At 49.7% G+C, this 17,423-nt stretch overlaps 1 long non-coding RNA gene across 1 annotated transcript; it reads left to right on the top strand.

Annotated features, from left to right (window-relative positions):
* On the top strand, window positions 1–1,706 carry LOC109454496 (uncharacterized). The gene is made up of 3 exons (XR_016022962.1): window positions 1–399; window positions 480–622; window positions 732–1,706. It is a non-coding gene; the product is annotated as an uncharacterized LOC109454496 (long non-coding RNA).
* Window positions 1,707–17,423: the final 15,717 nt, after the last annotated feature.

The following is a 17,423-nucleotide window of genomic DNA, read 5'->3' as shown; positions in this document are numbered from 1 at the left end:
TCAGTGCTTCTGCCCAGGACTCTGGTACATTTCTTTCCACTGCACAAGGGCAGCTTCTTGGCCAAGACCAAGAAACTGAGGGGGCAGAAAATCCTGCCCGGACTCCACGCTGAGCCACATACAAGTCTCCCCAGAGACATTGTGGGCCATTGTGGACAGACACACAGAACTTGGGGAAGTGCAGCTCGCATGGAATGACTTCAAGGTCCCAGGTCTGTGGTGATTTTGCTCGTTGTGATTATGGGCCGAGGTACCCATTTGGTCCTAATCAGTCCGGAGCTGTGTGTTGCAGAGACGTGGAAAGTGGCATGAATGAGTAATTGTGGTGTGTGTTTTCCTCCAAGGGGCTTCTTCCCGTTTCTGCTGCATAAGAAACGCCCATCGGACGAGGAGAGTCAGGTAAATTTGAGGAGGATAAAATGCGGGGCAGGAGAAAGCAGGGGAGAGGCAGAATTGGTGTTTTCCTGTGTGTTTTCTAGACGAGCTCTTCCTGGAGGAGGCAGCCGCTTTGGCTTCGGGATACGTGTACACCTCTCAATGCCACACACAAGAAAAACAGGGCACAGAAACTAGGAGACCAAGATTCTTCTGATGAGGATGAGACCATCGATGAGGATAAAGGGTAAATGATTGGGGACAACTTAGAGTTCTTATCTAAAATGAGGAAATAATGAATAGTTTAAATGTGCCTTTCACTAGTAAAAGCCCTGACGTTCTTCTTCTCACCCCAGGGAGCTCCGCGAAGTCATAATAGGGAAGAATCCGGTTAGTGAATAGACTACTGAGGAGCCAGGTGAGGAAAGTGAGACAGCTCATGACAACAACACAGCGTGACACCTGTCCTGCCTCAGGCCACCTGCACATTTTGTTTTGTAATATTGGCTTCTCAGCATTGCTGGTCAAATACTTGTTTTTCGTGTATTAAAATACATAAATGCATAACTAACTCTAGCCTCGTGGTAAGGAATTAAGATGTAAGTAGCTAAGTATTTATATACAAATAACAAGGGGCATTGGCAAGAAAAGCAGGGCTGAAGTTAGAATCCCTGTGGTAGCCAATACTCCTTCCAGAGGCAGTGTGAGCAAAGAAGGGTGAAGAGGGGCTCCTCTCCCTCGTTTCCCCAGAACTGTCAGAACTGGAGGACACATCATCCCCAAGGTGTGTCGGTTACTAAGTCAAATAAGCACTGATTCTGGTGTTCTCTCCCCGGTTCGCCAAGTACCAGTTATGTCCAACATACTTGACCTCCTGCCCATCGAGGACCATCCACTTCCGACCCCTCCGATCAGGTCTTTGGGGCTGCTGGGATATTTGGATCACTGAACCTACCTCCATCGTGGGGGCCATTTTTGTCCCCAAACTCTTAAACTCATGAACAAATGTGTGCCCTGTCTTGGTTCCAGAATGGCAGCTGCGTGACAGGCTACTAGAGGAGGTTACTAGAATACACTGGAGAACAGAACCCGGAGAGAGGGCTCTAAGGGAAAAGGGAGGAGGACTGAGGATCAGATGCCAAATAAGGATACATCTGGGGCTCAAACAAAAAAGGATGTCACTCCAGTGCTCAGAAGAGCACTTAAAAGGCCGGGACCCAACTGGATAGGGAAGGTGAGAACTGCCAGAACTGTAATAATAGCCACTCATTTTCCAGTGCTTACTACAGACCAAAAACTGCCCTAAGGATATTACCTTATTAAATCCTCACAACAACTGATATCCTTCCCCCAACTTAAGATGAGGAACTAAAGCTCAGAGAGCTTTTGGAACTTCCCTGAAGTCACACACTCTGGCCCCTCTGCCTGAGGCTAATGGGCCATGGGTGGTGTGACTTGACTTCTCTTTTCTGAACAGTAAAATTCAATTGAGAAGTTTCTATCTTCAAGGCCATCTCAAGGGACCTATTGAAAGATACTGACACTATGACAGTTGTCTTGGCCCCTCACTTGTTGGGTTGCCCTGGGCCCCTCACTGTTTAGGGAAGACTCAGAAAACAGCCAGGGTTAGAGCTGGGATTCAAACCTAAGCCTTCCTGGCTCCAAAGCCCTCTTGCTGTCACTGAACTATGCTACTTCCCCAACTAGAATCAGAAAGAGCTGGGTGAGAATCCTGCTTCTAACCATTAATTAGCTGTGTGGCCTTGAGCCCCCAAGTTACTCAACTTCTCTCAAGCCTGTTTTCTTATCTGTGCTATGGGTGCAACAACGGCACCTACCTTCCACAGGGTTGGTAAGGACAAACCACAGTTCCTACCTGGCAAACAGTAGGAGCCTCTGTTTTCCACGAACGTTAAATCCCTGACCACTCGTCGCCTAGGTTAGAGCGGGGGTCCTCACATTTCACCAAGATTTTATTTCTAATCTTCTTGCTCTGCCATTGACGGTAGTGAAGGCGCTCAGCATTCATCTAGGCTAAAACCGAGAAGGGGCGGTTATCACACCTGGAGGATTTCTGAAGGGGCAACAGCCCCCACACAGTGGAGGGCCACACACCAACAGCTGATTTTATAAGTGGAAAGAGGCACTGGGACGTCGACCTTCCCAGAAAGGAACCCCCGCACTCCACCCCCACGCCACCCGCGGCAGAGATCAGTGGAGCTTCCACGAACTGGCCTGTTCCCCTGCCAGCCCTGTAGCCACCCCCGACGGCCCCCTGGACCGGCATCTAGTGGACCCCGAAGGAAGTCGGCAGTGAGGACGCATTCCGTTGAACGCAGTGGCCACGCCTGCCGGTAACGGGTGTAACGGATGTAACAGATGTAATGCTCCTACCCTACGGTGTCCCCAGCCTCCCAAGACCTAGCACCCGCTCCGGCGCTGGGAGCCTGGGGCAGCCGGGAGCGCTGGCCCCGCCCCAGGGCTCCTTTGGGCTCCGCGATTGGCTCCGCGGACCGGGGGCGGGGCCGGAATCCGACCGGACGTGCTGACTCCCGGTTGTCTTTAGCCTGGATACTACAGTAGAGTTTTTGGTGCTGCCGCGGGCTGGGGCAACCCTGTCCTGGTCCCCCTCCCCTTGGTGAGTTAGTAGTCGGGGGCGAGCGGGGAGGCAGGGCTGGGACGCGAACGGGCGATGGGCCAGCAGCCTTCGCCGGGATCCCAAACCGTTTGCCTTGAGACTGTCCTGCTTCAGAGTCCTCACCCTTCCCAGCCCACGCCCCTTGTCCCCACTTCCCACTCGGTTCCTGGCCTTGGTCTCGCACTGGCACTGCTGGCGCGTCCCTACATCTTCTCCCACCCATGACCTGACTCCAGCCCTTACCCCCACCCCCTCACCACCTGTCTTGCGTAAATGCAGCCTTACCTTTGACCCCACTCAGGCCAAGTAGAGTTTTTGGGGCTGCCGCGGGCGGGGGCAACCTCCATCGGCCACATCCCTCCGCCTCCCTCTAACTCAGCTCATCCTCACCTCTCAACCGCTTTGGCAATCCTAATGCTCCACGCAAACCTCGAGACCCACCATTGTGGTTTGCCCTTTTTTGGATCAGCTTTCTTATCCCTATCTCCCATAACCCCCTGCTCAGCTCTCCATGGCCTGCTCGCTGTAAACACCCCACCTCTACCCCACTCTCGTTTAAGACCCAGCCCAAAGTAGATGCTCTTTGGAGCTCACTCCTTTCTTGATAACTGTGCTCACAGTCCTGTCCCAGGTCTTAGAAGGATGTATCTTCTTGTCCTCACAGACTCAACTCCTAACTTCCTGGCCCATCATATACTTCTTTCCATCTCGAACCCTCCTGAGAGCATCCCTCATACGTAAGTCTTTGCTAAACTGCCCCCAACTTTTGCTGCCCCAGTTCCTACCACCCTTACCCAATTTTATTTAAAGTGAGGTCTTTATGTCCTTTCACCTCTGCTGTCCCCACCTCTGACTCTTCACCCCAACTCGGCACCCATTCTTCCCTGACCAGTCTGCGTCAATCTGAGAACTTAATGCAGAGTCCCCCGTCAGCCCCACCAGCTGCCCCTCAACAGCCAAACCTCGGTGCTTGCTCAGAGCCAGGCAGGTGGAGATGAGCAGCTTGACTGGCACGTGCAGGGCCTCAGATGGTAAGTAAGTGTGGAGGAGCAGAGATTCCCCTTGGGGTCGGGGGCTTTTCCTACGTGCCTGGTCCTTGTGCCGAACCCCAGGGTTATGATTCTAGCATCGTATTTAGTCACTTGTGCTGGCTGCTGGAGTGACAGGTATCTTCCAAGTGCCTGGAAGGTGAGAAATGGCCACTCCTCCAGCTCACGGAGCCTAGAGCCACAGAAGCCATCACTTACTTTTGGCTGGTGTTCTGGCCTTGCAGAAACTCAGGGAGGACCGCCGTGTGGGTTGGCGGTGGTCCCAGAACTGTGTCCATGTGTGTTGTCCTGGCACTTGTAGAGGACCCTCACCCAGTGCTCCGCCCGCCAGAGCTGATAACAGATCAGTCCCCAAACTGAACACGGAATACGGTGGCTGCCAGATGTGATGTACACGTTGTAAAGAGTATAGCTGAGTGGTCCTGGGGAGGCTGCGGCCTCGCTCTGTGTGGAGGCTGTTGAATAGCTTCCTCTTTTTGCGGGGTCTGGATCATTGCGTTTTGGCCACCTTGGTTTCCTGTGAACACAGGGAGCCGAGTTATCTCAGGGTAGCTGAGGCAGGGGGACATTCCAGAAGCACCCAAGCCCCATGCTCAGCATTTATCATCTGGGTTTATTTTGAGAGCAGAGACAGCAATAACCTGTCATTTTTGGTGTCCCCTCGTGCTCAGCTGTGTGGTCACTAGAGCTTTGTTCAGATGTGAATGTGCCTACCCGGTCCTGGTCTGTCCAAGTTGCTGGGGTGGGTGAGGCCAGCCAGCAAGCCCCTCAGGCTGAAGCCACCATTCCCCATGCCCCTGACAGCCAGCAGCCCCCTCACCCTTAGCCACCACCTCTCCTCCCCCCTACACACACAGGAAGCCAGCAGCCCTGAGGGATTTACCTGTGTACTGACTTCAGCTCTGTGGATGGCATCTTTTGGGGGGTGTCCTCTCGAGCAGGGGTATTGCACATGCCTCCCTGGTGGAGCTTATGGTCTGGTGGGTCAGGCTGACACAAGTCCACCCCTAATGCCAGCAGGGCTGGGGCAAGACAAATGGAGGCCTCATACATTGAAATACTGTAAAGTTATACATCAAGCTAACAACTGTTCAATAAAGTATGTTCTATTCTCCTACTCTGACAAATACACTTTCATACTGACCTGGAAGGCCAGGTTTGAATGTAAACTTTTTTGATTCTTCCAAAATCTGTGCCCAAACATGGTGGCATGAGAAGAGCTTCGCACTCGCAGAACCATCCTGTGCCAAGAAGAGGTTCAGATGTGCACATGTGGACACTCCAGTTCACAGGTGCAAAACGCCATGCCCCCTGCAACCTGCTGTCCCTTGGTCCACCCTTGAGGAAATGGGCCTGGAGCCATTTGGGCAGGGGATTCCGGAGTCCCGCATAGCAGGAGCATGGTTTAAAGGGAAGGGCCTGGGCTTAAGGAGGCCCCACGGATTCCTCATCCTGTGAGGAGGGCCAGAGAAGGTACAGAGTAAGGGGACCCATAGCTCGGCAGGGACCCCCTTATCCAGGTCTAAAGCAGAACTGGACATAATAAGGTGTTTGACCTGACTACTTGGTGCTCTGAAGCAGACTGCTCCGAAGGTGTCACTGGGATATAACTGTTCCCCATGGACCCCGGATCCCAATGCAGAAGTCACATTTGAGCCAAGCACTAAAAATGAGGACAAGTCAACAAGGCGAGGAATTATGGAAAGTGTCTAGTTAGAGGGAACAGCGTGCACAAAGGCTCTGAGACAGAAAGGCTTCTGAGAACAAAATCCAAGACCATCGGGACGGAAGCCTAGAAATCCAGTGGGCATGGATGTGAGGTGATGCTGGAGAGGCTGGCAGGGCACAGTGTGCAAGGCCTTGTGGACCACAATGAAAGGGTTCCTGTGGCACCCATGGTCATCAGGACAACGGGCAGGAAGATCCCTGAGCAGGGAGGTCTTGGGAAGTGTCAGCTCAATGTTAGGACATTCACACTTACCTCGGAGACTTGTGTGCCATCTACATGGCCCAGAACCTGATGCAGGGACACTTGTGAAGCTTCTCTAGTCTTCATTCCTCAGGCCCCAGGCGTCCTGGTTCCTGGGGCGGGACAGCCTCTGTGGTGGGCCCAGTGGAAGTCAGACGCACAAGTGTCCTGGAGGAGCCCCCAGGGTGCAGCCAGAATACCTGGCAGGCGGGACTGCACGTTGGACTGTGACTTGTTTCTGACAGTTCTAGAGCAGCCTTTTTTCAAGACTTAGTACCAGCAGTGCTAAGGAAAGGGTACTTTGTCCATTTGGGGCCAGTACGTCGGAGGTGGAAGAGCGTCCCCTTCAGGCCAGCACAGTAGACGACCCATTGGGATTAACAAGCGAGGCCCGACCAGGTAGAACTGGCTCTGAGGTCCAATCCCTGCCTCCCACCCACCCCGCCCCCTCCAGGTCATATTCTTCCGTCGCCAGCCTCAGAAACGGTTTGGTTTATTAAGGAAGTTGGCAGACTTCCTTTCATGGATTTCACTCTCCGCAGCCCACCGAGTGCTGCCAGGTAGAGACGAGCAGGTGGATGATATAACCAGGTTTGCTTTTTCCGTTTAATAAACTTTTTACTTTGAAAGAATTATTGATTCACAAGAAGCCACATAAATAGTACAGAGAGGTCCATGTACCCATCACCCGCCTCCCCCAGTGGTGGCAGCTTACATAACTACTGCATTATGAAAACCAGGAAAGCAGTGGCGCTCTACAATTTTTAAACTACAGACTTTACTTGATTTCACCATTTTTTGCATGCACTCATTTTTTGTACGTTTTTCTGTATAATTTCTTGGCATTTTATCCCATGTATAGATTTATATAACCCCCACCACAATCAAGATACAGACTTGTTCCGTCACGTTAAAAGAAATCCCTCGTGCTGCCCCTTTATAGCCACACCCTCCTTGCCCCTCCCTAATTCCTAGCAACCTTTCCCTCTACAATTCTGTCATTTGGAGAAAGCGATATATATAGTTGGAACCCTAGAACATGTATCCTTTTGAGATTGGCTTTCTGCACTCAGCATAATGCCCTTAAGATCCATTCAAGTCGTGTGGGTATTAAGAGTTCATTACTTGCTATTGCTAAGTAGTATTCCACAGATAGGCTTTTAAAGAAAGGTGTTCTCCCAGCTGTGAGTGCAGGAGGGCGAGAGGGAAACCAGTTAGGCAGCTGCAGGAGTCTGGGTAAATATCACAAGCCAGACCTCGGTCTTGATGGGGCTCCGAACCACCTCTCTGCCACTGGAAGTCGTCCCAGGTGTGCTCAGGACACGGGTCGGGATCAGCCTCTGCGAACCAGGGATTGGTTTGTTGACCCAGAGCTGCCAGTAGGGGGCGCCAGAGGTCTTTTTCCAGGGGCTGATTCTCAATGAAGATAGGGCAGGTTCCAAAGAGTTTGGGGGCCGCTGGGCACGTGGACCAAGAAAACCCTGGAGTCTCGTCCACTTCCGGACCCCAGCCTACAAGTTTCAGTGCAGCCCTGAGCTCCAAGGCTGGGGGATGAGGCTGACGACGTGTAGTGGAGGAAGAGGCAAGGTGAGGCCTGGCGTGGTGCAGAGGGAGAGGGCTCTGGCCCTCCGCCAGCGCAGGGCTCCTGCTCAGAGGGTGGTTCTGAGCTCAGGCCTCCATGCTGAACCTTGGCACCTCTGCCCCGTCCATCCTTCGCCATCCCTCATAATTGCCCTCAGTTCCTTGCCCACTTCTCCCAAGATAACACTCCCAAGACCCTGGAGCATGTTTGCTCCATGCAGTATAGGCGTGCTGCATTTTAGCTGACAGCCCTCTGCCAGGCCATTCTCTAGTCATCACACCAACCCTATGCGAGGGGTATTATTATTATGCCCCTTTACAGATGAGGGCCCGAGGTCACACTGTGGAAAAACGGCCAAACTAAGGCTGGGTCCTGAGTAGTGGGACCCCGGCTCAGCCAGTCACCATATTCTCTTATCTCCTGACAAGTGCCCATAAGTGTGGGCACTGGGCTGGGCTCTGGGACCAATCAGTTGCCGATCTTATGGGAGCTCCTTTGTAAGTAACTAATTGTCTTGCTCTTTTTGCTTTTAGGATCCTCTCTTTGTCTTTAACCTTTGCCATTCTAATTTTAATGTGTCTTGGTCTGGACCTGTTTGTTTTCATCTTGTTTGGGACTCTCTGTACTTCCTGGCCTTGTATGTCTATTTCCTTAGCCAGGTTAGGAACGTTTTCAGTCATTATTTCTTCAGATAGGGTCTCAATCCTTTGCTTTCTCTCTTCTCCTGGTGCCCCTATGATGTGAATGTTGTTATGCTTCATGTTGTCCCACTGGTCTCTGAAACTATCCTAATTTTTTATTTTTTTATTCTTTTTTCTTTTTGCTGTTCCTATTGTGTTTTCTACTACCTTGTCTTCCAAATCGCTGATTATATCCGCTGCTTCATCTAATCTGTTGATGATTCCTTCTAGTGCATTCTTCATTTCAGTTATTGTATTCTTCACTTCTGACTGGTTCCATGTTATGGTTTCCATGTCCTTTTTTTATGCTTGCAATTTCTTTGTTAAAGTTCTCACTGAGTTCCTTGAGCATCCTCATAACCATTGTTTTGAATTCTGTCTCTGGTAGGTTGCTTGCCTCCATCTTGTTTAATTCTTTTTCTAGAGTTTTCTCCTGTTCTTTTATTTGGGACATATTTCTTTGTTTCCTCATTTTGGCTGCCTCCCTGTGTTTGTTTCTGTGTAAGAGGTAGATCTGCTATGTCTCCCAGTCTTGCCAGGTGGCCTATGGGGCCCTGGCATAGTCTCCCCAGTCACCTGCACCGGGTGCTCCAGGAGTGTCCCTTATGTGGTTTGTGTGTGTCCTCCTGTTATAGTTGAGACTTGATTGCTATTGGCACATCAGTGGGTGCGATTGACCCACAGGCTGATTGGCTGTGGGTTTTTGCCCCATCCACAGCTTATGGGCTGCTCTATGGGGGGCTTACCTCACTGAGTGGAATTTGCCCCAGCAGGCTCTGGTGCCTGTTGAGACCACCCATTGTATGTACCGCTTGAGGGGTCAATTGAGCAGTGCTCTGCTATGGTCTGAAGCCAACCTCCAAGTATGTTGGTTCTGGGGCCTTTTGGGAGGGGCTCTGGTGCAGGCATAGGTCATCCACTGCTTGTGACCAGCCAGGAACTACCTGGTAGGAGCTACAAAGCAATCCGTGGTTTTTTGCTCCCTGTGCTAAACCTGGAGGCATGTGGGAGAGGCCACGCTGCAAACTGAAGATGGCTGCCACCAGTACTGGGCCTGGGGTATCTCTGCAAAAAGCCAGGACTCCCCAAGTCCTGCTGCCACCTGCTAGCTCCCGTAAAGTTCAGCGGCTGATAAAGCCCCGTGTGGTATGCAAGTTGGAAAAGGCAGGGTCTCAGGGAGTCACTACAGTGAGAAACTTGTGGTCACCAGGTTACTGTAGACTCTGGTTGGTGCCAGTGCTGAGCCTGGAGCTACTCAGCAAAACTCTCAGAGCTCACCGAGAACAGTCGTTGCCTGCCCAGGGCTCTGGGACTCCGATAGTTTTCCAAGAAAGAGTGCAATGTGGCAGGGCTGGCTGCTCACAGAGAAAGTGCCTCGGGCGTTGGGGGAGTTGGATGGGGCGGGGTCCCAGTGAGTCAACAGGGCAGAGCTGTAGAGCTCCCAGACCAATCAGATTCAGATTTGGCCATAAGCATGGGGGGGGCTCAACATATTAAAGATGGCGGCTTCCTGCTAGCTGCTTGGGAACAGGACCCCTCACGAGGAAAACAGGGCTGTCCTCCAGCTCTGGCCTTGAAGCTACACACCTCAGTCTGCTCCCCATATGCTTCCGACACCCCCTGAGTCACTGTTCCTCCGCTGGAGCCCAAGGTGAGTGCCTTCAAGTGATTCAGTCTGTACGCCGGCCACTTAAGAGGACGTCTGGGTTTCCTACAGCCTCCCGTCCCACTTGGATGGTTGGAATGCCCGCTGTTTTTCACAGCCAGGTCTTGTGAGGGCTCCTTTTCCTGGCCTGAGGGGCCTGGAGTGGGCCTGGAGCCCTTTGTTCCTTTGGGGGGAACCTACACCGTCAAGGTATCCTCCAATTTTCATCCGCCACATGGAAGTTTGGGATCAGCCCATTTTGCATCTCCATCCCTCCTACCAGCCTCAATGTGGCTTCTCTTTTTATCCTTAGTTATAAAACTTCTGTTCAGCCAGACTTCAGTTGGTTCTCCAGGTTGATTGTTCTATAATTTAGTTGTAATTTTAATGTGTTCACGGAAGAAAGCAGGCACGGTGTTTAGTTCTCCGCCATCTTGGCTGTCCTCCACTATTTATCGTTTTGATTGTAGCCATGCTAGAGGGTGTGAAGGGGTAGCTCATGTGGTTTTAATTTGCATCTCTGTAATGGTAAATGAAATTGAGCATTTTCATGTGCTTATTAGCCATTCACATATCTTCTTTGATAAAATGTCTATTCGAATCTTTTGTCCATTTTTAAATTTAGTTATCTTCTCCTTATTGAGTTACAAGACCTCATTCTTTTTTATAGCTCAGTAGTAGTCTATTGTATGGATGGGCTGTAATTTGTTTGTTTCCTATTGATATCTCTTGAAAATGTTTCATTTTATATGTATTTTATAGTGGGCCTAATATATTAGTGTAATAGTATATGTTTCTGACATAAATAAGTACGTTTTGGGGGATACATCCTCAAATTATTTTGCTGAGGGGCTCAGTAAAGCTGGGGACCCCTGGTTTGAGCCTTCGTCTCCCTCCCTGTCACCCCTACCCAATCCTTCAGGCCTATCCAGCCTGAGCTTTGTGAAAACTCTGTTAAAAGCCTGCTCCTTTGGCAGCCTGGGGACCTCGAAGAATCTGACACAGATCTCCTAACGAATGGGGGAACATGAAGCTCAGAGGGGTCCACCTGGGGCATATTGGCATAGTCAGAATTTCCGGGCCCTCTGGCATGACCCAGAGCCCACGCCTCCCTGAATTTGGGGAGCTCCAGGATGGATGACATGATGATGTGTTCATTGGGGCTTCCCTGAGCCCAACAGGCAAAAAGAGCTCAAAGTCCAGGAGTGTGTCTGAGGGTGGTGATGCCTTTGGCCCCTGTGCTCTATCCTGGCCTCCCTTCGCCTGCGTCTGCACAGCCTGACTACATGGCCTCACGCACAGGCTAAGCTCAGAGCGCTCCCAGGGGCAGGAGTCTGCCGGTCGTTTCCTCCCTCCCTGGGTGGCTCTTTCCCTCCTTCACCCTTTCACCGGTTATTGCAGATGTACCCTGTGCCTGTGTATAACAGGCAGGATCCCATCTCATCCTCCCACCAGTCCCGTGAAGGGTAGCTTCCGTGTTCCCTTTTGCAGAAAAGGAACCCGAGACTTGGGGAGGTCATGGGACTTGTCTGTAAGGGAAAGAAGTGGAATTCAAACACAGGTTTGACTAGCCCCAAAGCCCACACTTTTGACTGGTCCGCAACCCTACACCTGAGGGGCTGAGAACCAGGCCCCACTCAGCCTTCAGCTGATTTTTCTGATACTTCTGGGCGACACAATGAGAGCAGGGTCAGGGGAGGAATTTAGGGGTGAGACTTGAGGGTGCCCCCCCCCCCGCCTGAGCCAGGGCTGCTTTAGAGCAAGTACTATTCAGGGCAGAAAATGGATTCTGAGGGTCCCACGGAGTGGACACTGCTGCCAACCCCCATTCCAGCCTCAGGCTCAACTGACAGGGTGGGGGAGGGGAGGTTAAGCCCAGAGTAAGGAGGATGCTGGGTATTCAGGCTTTCTGTACTTTAGCAGGAGAAAGCTAGACTCTGTAATCACACTTTGTGCTTGCACTTTCCCTCTGCTTCTCACTCAGCATTTCTACTGGAAAATGCCAGCCGAGTGTGAGCTGTACCAAAGGAAGAGGGATCTGTAGGCACCCAAGTCAGCCCAGAGGGGCGGAGAGGAGCAGAGGGTCAGGTCCCCTTTGGCAAGTAGTAGCAGCTCCCGGGAGCTCAGATCTGAGGAGGCCATCCTTGGCTCCGGAACCATCCACGAATGCCTTCCAAATTCAATCCATGCCCCTTGCCCGGCATTCAAGGCCTTTCCCTCATCCAGCTTCGGCTTTTGCTCCTCTCTGATTATCTCCGTGTTTTGCTCATACTGTTCCCTCTGGCCAGGATTCCCTTCCTCCCCGTCCCGCCAGAGCCAACACTTAAACTCCAGTCGTCCTTCAAGGCCCAGCCAGATGCATCCTTCACGTGAAGCCTTCCTTGATTCCTTTAGCTGGAAATGGCATCTCCCTCCTGAATTCCCACAGTCCTTGGCTCATACCTCTCTGAGGGCACATTCCACTATCCTACCAGCAGTGGGTGTTGATTGTGACCCTACCCTGCATCCAGCTGCCTCCTGATCATAACACCCCACTCTTCCTTGGGAAAGTATCTATTGTATAACCCACCATCGGTCATATGGTCCAGAAAAAGCTGACTCCACCCCAGGATCCAGACAGAGGCATATGACTCAGGCCTAGCAGTCACAGCATCATATTTTTCTCCAATTACCTTCATTTCCACCCACCCCTAACCACTATAGAGGTTGGTCCAGGAATGGGCCTGTTACCCAGTCAGAGCTAGTTAAATCAGGACTTTGCTGGTGTGACCAGGAGATGGGCCCATTCTTTCAAGCGGGACTGATAAGCACAGGATACAATCCTAGGAGTATGAGCTTCTCCAAGAATGAAGCCAAAACAGAGAAAAGCAGAATCAGGCTGCTTTCATATGGTATGTTATAAGCACCTGGATCCAGCCAAGCCTGAAGCTGGAATGTTTTCAGACATGGGGCCAAAATATTCCCTTTTTAAGATTGGTTTGGTGTTGCATAATTCAAAGCATGGACTTAGGGTACCAGCTAACTGAGGGGGCTAACAGAGAAAGAAAAGATTTCAGCTTTGATAAACTTACTTAGAATTTTGCAACCAGAAAAATCTAATGTTAATTTTGATACACACACACACATATTTTAAAACATAACATTTACTTTCAAATGTTTCAAATTTACTTTCAAAGTAATTCAAATCTGAATTACTTTGAGAAGTAAGAACCACACAATCTTTTTGCTCTAGATGTCACGTTACAGCAACTGAGAAATCCCTGGCTGACATTCGCTCCTGTGCTCTGTTTTTCTGTAGTTAATGTCCTGCTGGAGCCTATAGGACAGAAGTTCCTGGAAGGCAGGGGCCATGACTTCTTGTCTTTGTGCTGCCACGGTACCAAGCACAGGGCCAGGTCCACAGGGATTCCCAGAGATGAGTGTTTGACAACTGTCTGGAGGAGGAGTGAACACTCTCTCTGTCCTGGCCCTCCCCACCCCAGCCAGGAGCCAGCCCAGGGCCCTGAGACCTGCACCTTCTCCCCAGGCCTGACTGGCAGTGGGCAGCCCTGTCCTGGGCTCCCTGCCTGCCACACCCAGCCAGTGTCTCCCGAGTCAGCAGAGCCCAGAAAGCAGTGATTGTCCCATCACAAGAGCTCTGTGTCCCCAGCTCTGTGTCTGAAAGACAATGTGAGGTTTGGAAAGCCTTGCAGGCACTTTGGCCGGCATCTGGAGAGGGGCCAGTGACGTGTGGGCTTTAGCTTCTGGAAGCTGTCTCCTGGGGGTGGACACAGAGAAGCTGTGCCAAAGGCAAGCAGCTTTGGAAACCAGCGACAGAGAGAAGCCTGATGCCTGGCAGAGAAAGAACCAGAACAGGAGGCCAGGCTTGGGGGGCCCTACTACTCATGGGCTCAGGAAGACCCTCAGTGTTCTCCCATCTGCTTCTGGCAGCTTGTCTTTGGGCAGCCATCTTACTCTGGGACATTATACAGTTCACGAAACCAAGTGTCTGAGGGATACTACGTTATCAGTAGCCAACTAGGTGGAACAGTGATATATTTGGTGCCCTGCCCTGGTGTGTTTGTCAGGAGAGAAAAAAAGAAAGAAAGAAAGAGGGGGAAGGAGACCACTTCAATGAGAAACCAGAAGCAGTCCCTGAGGAGTGCCCGCACCTTCCCACCTCCCCATCTGAACCCTGTTCAACTTCTTGTGACAATTGGAAGAGTGTCCCTGCTCCACCCCAAGATCATTTGCTCCACATGGTCCGTAGCTGCCATCTCCTCTCATCTTCTCAAGAACTGAACTCCTGAGGTGTTCTACCCCCAAAGCCATCATCAGTTTCTCCTTCTGCATCAGGTCCCTTCACTTGCGTCTATCTCCTATCTTCACAAATTCCTCTTTTGTCCCCTATGCACATCCAAGTACTGTGTCATTTCTTTGCTCCCTCTGCCTCAATTCCCATTCATTCTCAACCCACTCCAGCAGCCATACTGGCCCAGGAAGTGACCCTTAGGATGGGAAATCGTTGTGTTAGAACACAACAGAAACATAAAGAGCCTGGGTTCTTAGTGACCTCAAGGAAGAGAACTAAGTTTATCTTGTTTAAGCCACTGGTATTTGGGGTTTTTCTTTTATGTCAAGTGAGTGAATCCTAAATGATAGGTCTTAACTCTCCTATAGGACTGCAAACAATTGAGGGCATAGCTATATTTCTTTTCTTCAAAGTGCTTTGCAGAACATGGGTTCTAAATAAATGTTTCTTGGAATAAATGAGATCTTGAAAGTTACTCAGAGCCATCAACACGGAGGACCACGTTGAGCACCAGCCCAGGGTTTGCAACCAGCGTTCTTAGGTCAAGTGTGTTCACGGGTAGGGTGTGCAAGTGAAGGAAAAGCACACAGGAAGTTAGAGGAAGCGAGAGGTCGTACGTAATGATTCATGTTTAGTTTCGTTCTGTTTGTGTGGCGGCTGATGAAATTTATCAGTGAGAGGGTACAACTCCAGTCCCATCTCTAGGTTTCTTTTATTTTTGTAACAGCTTTATTGAGATATAATTTGCATACCATGATTCACCCATTTAAAGTGTACAATGGTTTTTAACATTCACAGAGTTTTGCAACCATCAATACATTTAATTTTAGAACATTTTCATCACCGCAAAAAGAAACCCCATAACCTTTAGCAGTTGCTCCCCATCTCCCCACCTCCACTGCAGCCCTAAGCCACCACTGATCTACTTTCTGTCTATAGATTCACTTGTTCTGGACATTTCATATAAATGGGATCATACAATATGTTGCCTTTTGTGTCCGGCTCTTTTTACCTAACTTACGCTTGGAAGGTTCATCCACGTCGTAGCATGAATGAATCCTTTATTCCTTTTTGCTGCTGAATAATATTCCACTGTATTAATATGCCACAGTTTATTTTTCTGTTCATCTGTTGATGGACATTTGGACGCTTCCACTTTGGGAAGATGAATAATTATGAATAATACTGCTATGAATATTCATGTCTTTGTGTGTATGTATGTTTTTAATTCTCTTGAGTACATACCTAGGAGTGGAATTGTTGGGTCTCATGGTAACTCTGTGTTTAACCTTTTGAGGAACTCACCCCTCTGGCCTGCAGCTTCTTGTGTGTGTGTTGCCATCAGTCAGAGTTCTGTCAGGGCCTCAGAGGGAGGTGAGTTTTTCAGGTTTCCAAAGCAGCTTCACCATTTATGCTCCCACCAGGAGATTATGTTTCCACATCGTCACCGGCAAGTGTTAGTATCTGTTGTTCTTGTTATTTTTATGATAACTGTCCTAGTGGATGAAAAATGTTATCTTATCTCATTATGGTTTTGATTTGCATTTCCCTTACGACTGGTGATCTTGAGCACTTTTTCATGTGTTTATTGGTCACTTGTATAACTTTTGGGGGGAAATGTCTAGTCAGACTCTTTTCCTATTTTTAAATTGGATTATCTGTCTTTTTGTTATTGAATTGTAAGTGTTCTTTATATATTCTGGATACTAGGTCATTATCAGATACATGATTTGCAACCCATTCTGTGAGAGCCACTTCCTCACACCCCCGCCCCTCATTTCTCCTCTCCTGGTCATGCCCTACGTGGCCATCTTGTTCTCTTTCGTCTTTGAAAGCCAGGTTAGAAAAGCAGCCCTCTCCTAAAAACCTTTACAACATCCCATATTCATCCAACAGTTATTTACTCGGCGCTTATTATGTACCAGGAACTATTTTAGGTGCTGGGGATATAAACAAAGCCCCTTCTCTCATAGTTTCACATTATTGGGAAGAGATAAGCAATACACAAACACAAAAATACAGGACTATTTTTGTCACCTGGTGGTGATAACTGCTAAGCAGAAGAATAAAGCAGGGGGGAGTGGTAGGCGACGCTGTTCCAGAAGGGGAAGTAAGGAAGCCTCTCTGAGGAGGCGACATTGAGCGGCGCTGAATGAAGTAAAGGACCTGACCATCCAAGTGTCAAGGGGAAGAGCATTCCAGGCAGAGGAACAGCCAGTGCAAAGGCTTCGTTCTACTCCGTGGGCGGGATCTGTCCCTTTGGAGCAGGATGTGTGCACCCGTTTTACACTTTCTCCTTTGATCTCGCTTTGTAATTTTATAGTGGTGTGAATGCTACAGGCTGTGCCTTCTCTCTCTCTCTCTCTCTCTCTCTCTCTCTCTCTCTCTCTCTCTCTCCTTCTGATTAGTCGAGTCCCCCAACAGAACAGCTCCCCTACTTCCCAGCCCTGCAGGCTTAGAGACTGACAAACCTAGCTCAGTTGTCTGGCAACTTACTTGCTTGTAAGAGTTGACCCCTGGCCTGGTTTCAGCCTTTGGCTTAGGCAGCTCTTCCAGTGAAGGTTGCCGTCTCTGGTCATCAGGTAGAATCTCCACCAGCTGTTATCTCTGAGTAACAACCTTTAAGAACCAAACTACATAAATGGCCAGGTTGTTTACCTCTCCCTACTGTGTTTCCCCAAAATAAGACCTAACCGGAAAATAAGCCCTAGCATGATTTTTCAGGATGTCATCCCCTGAACATAAGCCCTAATGCGTCTTTTGGAGCAAAAATTAATATGACCTGGTCTTATTTTCGGGGAAACATACTAATATGTCAAACTATCGTTCATACACTTTAAACCAGGAAGCCTTGTGGCTCTAGTTCGCCTTGACGGAAGTTGTATTCTCTGTAAGGTACATGGGCCAGTTTCTGCCTGAATGAAGTGTTCAAATGCTCCCTCTCTACCTCCCCTCTTCCTCCTCCTCTCTCGCGCTCTGGCTTTGTTCCTTGTATCTGGTAGAATTTTGTTTCTCAGGGAGTAGACATTTGCCCTGCATCTAATATGAGTTATCTACTATCATCCAGTCGTCGCTATCCCAGGTTAAAACTGATGTTGACCCCCACCTAATGCCTTACTATTTAATCATATCGTGATTGAACATTTCTGTTACTACAGTTTTCACTTGTGTCATTATTCCTCAGTTCCTATCTC

The sequence above is a fragment of the Rhinolophus sinicus genome, chromosome 12, assembly GCF_057876585.1.
Source record: "Rhinolophus sinicus isolate RSI-liver-muscle chromosome 12, RSI-T2T, whole genome shotgun sequence".
Lineage (NCBI taxonomy): Eukaryota > Metazoa > Chordata > Mammalia > Chiroptera > Rhinolophidae > Rhinolophus > Rhinolophus sinicus.
The sequence above is the reverse complement of the archived record's forward strand: the minus strand, read 5'-3'. Positions and strand labels throughout refer to the sequence as shown.